Genomic DNA, 9,249 nt, shown 5'->3' on the forward strand with positions numbered 1-9,249 from the left:
ACTGTATATCTATATAGTCACCTGTGTTACAATATAGTACATGTGTATACGTAGTTATAGTGTATATATAGTATGTAAGATCCATATTGCACCGAAACCTTCAAGTTCTCCAAAACCATGTATAGCAAGAATATGGCGTTACGGTGATATCCTATAGCTATATCCAATAAGAATAAAATGTTTTAAATCGTGTGAGTTTAATACATATATTATTATTGAAGGATTTGAAAAAGTATACATCAAGGAAAACGTATTTTAAAAGTCTATATACCTATATAAGATACGCCATATGCGTTTATATTATATATATATGATATAGTTCACAGTATATATATATATATATTTAACTATATATGTAAACTATATTTATTATATAGGTACATTTGTATAATGACGTGCGCTTATAACACTTCTGCCGGCGCGGAGGTGGTAAAATAATCAAACAGGCGAGTATCTATATAATAATAATAAGAGAAGTAAAAAAAAAAATGTAAAAAATAAGAAAAAGATTTATAAGATGAAATCTGGCAGTAAAAAAAAAAAATAAAATAAAATAAAAAAAAAATGGTGGATCGTGACGAATCGAAAGTAAGGACTTTCACGGGAAACGAAGCCAAACAAAAGGTTTGAGATGTTCAGCGGACCGTGCACGCATCGAGTGCAGCGCTCAATACCACACAGCCCGACAACTCGTACCATTTTTTTTCTACTCTTTGTAGCCCATTATAATACCTACCAAACTATAATGGTCTAATGTATTATATAGCCCATTATTATTAGCCTATGTTCCCTTTACCACTTTATAATGATATTACGCCGAGAAAGTGTAGATATTAAATTATATATAAATATATACAATATATATATATATATATATACATATACACACACACATATATCTGTATATACAATATATATATATATATATATACGTATTATGGATATCGAACAGGTCACTCGCATGGTGCAGCATGTTGCGTCGTCGGATAACGCTCGAACGTCTCGAACCTTGTAAATGTGCTGCACCCGAACGTAGGTATATACTTGGCGTCAATGCGGAATTGTGCGTTTGGGCTTTGCCAAATGTGCGTGTATGTACATCACGGGGGTAGCACATTTTTCCTTTTCGTGCTCTCTTGTAATCCCTTATTGATTTATGTTAAGGATGTAAGCTGATTTTTTCTCGGTAAACAAACGCAATTCGCATTTTTTTTTTTTACACATACAACCTATTTTTTTCCCTCCTGCTGTGGATTTTTAAACACTGCAAATCCCATACAACTGTACACGCTATAGTATATTATACTCCTTTTGATATTTTTTCTTTTTATTCATCCATTATATAATATGTATTATATTGTATCTTTTGGGTCACCAGTTTCATTTAGAAAAAAATCCGTGATGACAAATTGTTCGAACCTCCCAAGTCGAGTCACACAACATTTCTGTGCAAAAGACAAAAAAAAAATAAGTATATTTTTGGCTGCGTACAGATTTGACCTTGCGAATGGTCACCCTTGCGTTATTTATAACGTGTTTTTTTTTTTGTTACTTTTAACAACGCGTTGTATATAATAATATATATTTTATGTTATAAGGAAATATGACTTGAGGACAAATTGTTTGTATATAATATATATGTATAAGCAGCACTAGTTAGGTACAGTGTATGAAAATATCCTCGAAAAATGCTGCAGTAAGTATTATATTATATTTATATACATTGTACAGGCATCATAAAAAAAAGTATTTCGTCGTGTTTTTAATAGAGACAATTTCGCAGAATATTAATATAATATTATGTATCCGTGATGTATAGGCTGTATCTATAGCTACTGCATCGTATATGTATTATGTACACATTATATATTGCAGAATGTTTCAATTTGTTGTAAATCAAAATATACAGGAAGAGAAAATGCTAAATGTGTATACTGAATTTTAATAAATCTAAAATCAGTATGCCCTGTAAGGATGGAATAATTTATATATCACTAAAAAAAAATTAAACCATTAAGTATATAGGTGTTTTAAATAAATTGTTTGACTAAGTAGAAATATTCGTTTTGGTTTAGTAGGTACAAACATTTTATTAGCCGTCAAAATCTAATAAATAGTCTTGCAAATTATTTGTATAGATAGTAGGTACTATTATAATAATATACCAATACATTATATAGTGGACTCGGTCCATTATTTAAATAAGTTGGTCTTTAAGAGTGTTTTGGGTAAAATGTATAAACACAGCCCGTGCACGAGAAATGACCTGTGACTGACTGGTGTGAAAAATGACGGAATATTATGTTTGTCTGTCTGGCGGTGTCACACTGAATAGAAATCGCCACACTCCATCGATTTCCTTCAAACAATAAACGACTACTTATATACATTGCAGAGTATACTTTTGTTTTATGTTACGTGGATATGTTTTCGATTGTTAATTTTAAGTATAGTTTCACAAATTTCTCGAAAATCACATCGAAACAAATTTTCAGGATTGAGTTATGAGACTAAAGCACGTATAATGTTATAATACATATGTATTTTCCTCTTCCTATCTTAACAATGAAATAAAATAATAATGAGAAATAATATAATCTTTATTCTGTAAACAATTTAATAGTATGAATAAAATGTATGTAATTTGTATCGCATTTCTAATATATTTATTGTATTTAAAATTTTTTATATTACTTCTCATTTTAATTTTTAACTTACAAGGGTAAAGTGACCACCAAGGGTCATATTAAAAAATACTTGAAGTTAGAAAAACTGTTTAAAGTAAGAGGGTCAAACTCTTTTATTTTTTTATTTTCTAATTTAATTTAATTATCTTTTAATAAATCTGAATTTACTGCACATTTAAATTCAATACAAATTGTTTACAAAACTTTATGTTATTTGATAAAATAATAAATTAGAACTTCTTAATCGAGAAATAATTCTTTTATTGTAATGATAAAATTACTAATGTTTGTTAGAGAGCTCACAATCAAAAATTAGTTTCTGCGGGCTACTTGGAATAAATATTTAGTCATTTCAAATTATTTCGGTTATTTTATATATAGATACGATGCCTGTAACATGTGTAATTATTTAAAACCATCTCTTACTTAATGAAGTCATTGAATTTTAATAACTGTAGTGGGCACCTACATTTTACTCTTGAGTTGGCTGTCTGGAATGATAATATAATCAAGAAATAGGTAATATTTGAAAAAAATGTATATATAAGAATAGCTGTTAAAAATATTGAAACTTATTGCAATATATTATAATCATCTAATAATAAATATTTTAGTGTTTCAATTAATTATTATATATACGATTTTCGCAAGTCGCGACGAGAATTCAGGTAATAGGAAATAGTTTTAGACCTTCATGAGTAATTGAGTTTTCTGGCAATTTGATAGAAAATGATGAAATCTATGACAAACGATCCGTTACCATAGAGAAATAGGTAGGTATAGATATATACGTATTAGTTTTGACGAAATATAGATAATAGCTATATTACGAATATAAATTATTATTTTTATTATACCTACGTTATAGATAGTTTCTAAATATGTTTTGAAACTTCTATAACACTTTATTCATAAATAATAGTCTGTACTCTGTTTTTAACACAATTATTTCTTCGTTATATACCTATTACCTATATTTTGATATAAATATTATAGAAGAACTTTTTTTATTGTTTATTGTTGTCAATTAAATTTTTTTAACCATTTTGACAATAATTGGCTTAGGTATTTATTGAGTATTATAATATTGTAGAAATATTGAGCTGCATTATAAATTTTATAATTATAAATTATATGTTGTACAAAAATAATTAATTAGTGTCTAGGGGTATGTATAAATATTAGATGATACTCGTTATTATTAAATAATACGTTTTTTGAGAAACCAGAGAAAAAATGTGGTTGTCCTAGTATCTAGAGAACCCTTTTATAGTTGACAGAGTAAAATAGTCAACACAGTCATTCGTATTTTGAAAAAAAAACACTTTCAATTTTAATATACTATATATATTATATACGATATTAACATTATAATATTTCTATACATGGTATAATGCGCGACATTATTTATAATGGTCACCATTTATCTATTTTTTTAATTCTGAGTGACGTCTGAAATAACACGGATTGGATTAAATTATATGTTTTTATGTTTGTTTTGTTATGAAGAAGGTTTGTTCCAAAAATAATGTTCATTGTTGGTAAATATACAATGTACGTAAGTAGATGCATAAAGATAGAAAATCATACACAAATAATACTTCATTCAGAGGTAAATTTTAGAAATTATTTAGTTGTTGTGAAAACTGAGATATGCTACGGCTCTATTCGAAAAACTGTAAAAAAAAATATACAAAGAAATATAATCAATGTCTATTTTTAACAGAATTTTGATAGCCTAACTCTGATCAGAATTTTTTTTAATTAAATTTACATTTTTTTCTAAATTGAATCATAGCACGTCTTCTCAATCAGTAGTAAAATGCATATTATGATCATAATATTATAATAATATTGCTTTTTCTTAAAACATACGTGCATTATGTGGCACATTATGACTCTTAACACCAATTTAGAAAAAAAAATGGCCTTCAAATTGTATTTAAATTTTAATTTAAATCAGCAGCAGATGTAAGCTAAATGTATAAATAACATATGATAGTCTATAATTAGCTTTATTTTACGCACAGTGGGGAACCCAAGAATGTTCAATAAGAGTGGAAGTTATCTTATGAATTTAATCATAAATGTTAGTAAATTTCGGAGGCAAAACCAAAGATACGAATAGCGGATCTCTAAGAGTTACGGTGTTAATAAAGTATATAATTTTTTATTAACGATTTATAGCTAATTTTCCTTATAGCGTCAAACAATCACCTAGGTATATTATAGACGCAGAGCTTGATGTCCCGGACCGATATTGACTCTATAATATACTCGTACAATATAATATAGGCGTCGGCGCTTCGGAGAAAACTTATTGATATGAAGCATCTGCTGATAACTGAGTGATTTTAAACTTAATAGAAGCTTACTGATAATGGTAACACATTTGTTTAAGATTTTGTACGTAGGTACAGAGCGTATAAGCCACAGAAAAAAATATTATATAGTAATATATATTAAAGAACAAAGTGTAGATTATATTCGTAAAAAAAAGTCTTTATTTTTACTAGGATAGAGTGAGAACTACGTATTTCACGTTGCTCCGTATAATTTTAATTTTGCATTGGAAGAATTTATTAATTATAGTAATTAATATGTACAATTTTAATATAAAGGCGATAGTTATGAATTCAAAATTAAAGAAAAAATTACGAGTGGATAAAAGATATAACCTGTTCTACGCTTTATAGATTAATTTACCTATGTCTATTTTTTAATAGTGTGTTGCCATAACACAAATATTGAGAAAACTGAACTATAGATATTGAAAAATTAAAAACTATATGTCAAAATAATACTTATATGAGTTACGACTTTACGAATATCTAATGATAAAATTATTTTATTTATTTAAATGTCCTTAATAATAATTTTTAATCATGTTTTGCGTTATCACAACATACAGTCAAATTTTAATTTTATAAGCACTGCTTAGATACTAAAGACGTACTTCATGAACTATAGTTATATATATATACTTATGATGTTGATATGTATGTGCCTTATCCTTTCTATATATTATAGCTTATAATTTTTCAAAATCAAGTGAGTGAGCCTGTTTTTTCAAATTGTTACTTAAATTATCTTTAATTATACAATAAAAATTATATAAGATTATAAATGTGAAGATGATAGATGAATATAAGTTATTGATACAAAAACAGAAATAGAATATTTAATTTTTGTATAATAAATGTGTTTATTTATATATTACATTTATAATAATAATAATATTTATAATGCTAATGCATATACTAATTTAAAAAGTTGAATTAAATAAATAAAAAAAAAAAATTGTGTAAATAACAAATTATACAATAACTAAAATTTCCTTCATATAGTCATTCAAACAGGTTGATTAACTCGGCTTTGCCTAAGATAAATATAATTATGACACATAATCTAATAACATTAAGTAAAAATATATTTACTATTAGGAAAATATATCTGAAATACATGAATATTGACTCTAACTATATGTTAGAATAAAAAACTAAAAATCTAAAAGTGGATTCTTTAATCTATGTATAAGTATTTCTTACGATCCTTAGTATCCCTATAGATATAGGCTATATAAATATAGCATTTTGTGACTATTTTACCTATATTACTTAGATAAATAATTATCCTTTTGTTTAATAATGTTAATGTTTAATTAGCTTACTCATTAAAATGTTGATTAATTATCAATATTAACAATTAATTTTATAATTATCTATATGAATAAAAGATTAAAATATATAGTTAAATTTAACTTCAAAAATAAAAATAAACTATGATATAACAATTAGATTTTAAAAATAATTATTCTTATGAAGGGTTTCATCGGTAGATGAGTACTCTCATCATCTGCTCCTTGTGTTATTTTATGTTATGTATATAGCAGTATATAACGACATTAGGTAGGTACAATCGTGCGATTATATATAATAAAATACGACCATATACCTAAATGGCTAAATAATAAATATTTGTATGACTAAACGCTTCTCTACATATGTTTTTTGCATAGGTATAGTCCGTGACACGTTCGAGTGTATGACACGAAGGACCTTCCCTTCTCAATAGTTTATACCCATTATACAATATGTTATATATTTTGAAATGTTTTACGGTCAATTTATCGTAATTAAAATCCGTGTTAAAACGTCTTAGAAATATGCGACCGATAAAGAATAACGGCTGTATATCGCATTGAAATGGATGGAAAATATTGTTATGTTTTCAGTGTAAGCCGTTAATAGACCCATAAGTGCGGTCGGAGGCGGCGTGTTTGTACTCGCGAACGGCTTCTGTGCATCGTATCACGTTACCTATATATACCGAGATTGACACGCCACGCAGTCACCGTTGACATTCACATGCATAATATGATCAGTGTTGTAAAAAATAATTTCAAAAGTAGTACTACTCAAACTCTTCATTATACTATTTAAAATACTATGCCCAAATTACTAGTTTCAAAGACGTGCGTGAGTATATTGTGCAAATAAATATAATTAAATCAATTAACTCAATACTAAAGGTACCTAGGTACCTACTTTAATACTGGTACTCAAACACTGTATGGTTCACGAAATCACGACACTGCATAGTGCATGTTATAATATATAATGCGTACACTGGCTGCAGGACACAATGAATACCTAAATGCAACAATTGGAACTCCTGCTTGCATTAGTTTCAGTGAAATTATAGAAGAGCAAGTCGGAGTGCAGTTTGGAAGAGAGGAGATGATTTAAAATGTTAATAGTTATTTTTTAGTATCGCGCGCTATTATATTAAAAAAAAAATCATTAGAAAAAGAATTACTATACAGAGGAAATCTTTTAGTTATTAATTATAACCGCTAAATTGTTTGAATTTAAATCGGTCAAATTATACTTATAGACTTAGAGACTAGAGTGTATGTATGGTTATTGGTTATTATTACTTAAACATTTTGCGATAATTATATACGAGATGAAGAGAGGTACTGTTGTATTAAATTTAACGGAAATTTATATACTTATATTAGCATTGTTTCACTATATAAATATAGGTCATAGCGGTAATAAGTAATAACCTTTATACAATTAAAATATATAGGTATGGGTAGATGTAAATACGCCGGTGATGGTCAAATTATACACGGACATGTTATATAATATTTACTCATGTTTAGTATCGTGCACAGCGTGTACGCAATATGATAAGATTTTGGAACAAATCGCGAGTAAGAGAAAAATAAAAACTGTATTCGCCGCGATATCCTAAACTCAAAAAAAAAAAAAAACCCAGAGCTGTCGTCGCGGCGGATGTATGAAAAGAAAAAAAAATTGTATAAAAAATTTAAAGAAGACGCCCCCGCCACGCGGTCTTTCACGTAGCGGCGGCGTCGGCGTTGCACGTGTTATAATAACATTATATATATTATATAGGCTGCATCGCAGTCGCTTTTAAAAGGACACGCCGCCGCCGTCGCCAATGGGCTCGAGCGTGTCTACCGAGTGTAAAATCGCGCGATTCATGACATTTTGAAACGCACATTACGTGGGTAAACATCTTGTTTAACCGCGTCCACCACGCAGGTATATACTCGGTGTACGTATATAATGTGTATATATACGATGCACTCAACACCGCGCGCGAGCGGCGCACACCATTCGATCCGCCGGATCGCCAGTGATATATAATATTATTCACTGTGTCGCCGCACTGACGTTTTATAATATGTGTGCTAATACGCTGCGGTCGTGCGTGCGTATGTATAGGGTTTAACGTTTTTGCCGGACACACACAAACACTTATAACTGTTTTAATGTACACATTTATGTGTGTATTATACATATATATATATGAAGTTTAAATAGGTATATGACAAATATATAAATCTGTGCACACAAATTATGTGTATATACATGTTATAATATATGTAATGCATATGCATTTTTTGGTCAAAGAGACCGCCGCACGTCACGACCATCTCACGTGTGACACGCACGACCCTTATTTTTTGCAGCAGGCGGCCCTAAATATAGTAACGGGAGACGGGTTCGATCTACGTCATATTATATACACACACGCACACATTTATATAGGCGCGTATGCGTCACGTAAGGTGTAACGTGTCCACAATATATATGTATACATTTAAGTGATATGATATTACGGAATATAAACATGACGTGATAACGCGTTCTATCTCGCTCGAATGTTATATTAAACAAGTCGTGTGTTGTAGGTACGTTTTTATTTATATTCGCTATGATGACATTATAGTATAATTGTGCAATGTCGTGTATATTGCTGAATAAAATAATATAACGCAACAATTCGATTTATATATGTATAGCGTATGTACACGTATTATATATGTATACATAAGTACTAGTAAATATAATAAAAAAATATATACACGACATTAGCACTGTGTTCAACAAATCCTGCCAAAGAACGAAAATGCTTCTCAAAAAATTAGACATAGTCAAATACTTCGAGGTAGAAAGTGGTAAGCTCTAATTTCAATCGAACGTAATCGTATAATAAGGAAATCCAACAAAAAATCAATACTATA

This window comes from Rhopalosiphum maidis, chromosome 4 (assembly GCF_003676215.2).
Source record: "Rhopalosiphum maidis isolate BTI-1 chromosome 4, ASM367621v3, whole genome shotgun sequence".
In the NCBI taxonomy this organism is placed as follows: Eukaryota; Metazoa; Arthropoda; class Insecta; order Hemiptera; family Aphididae; genus Rhopalosiphum; species Rhopalosiphum maidis.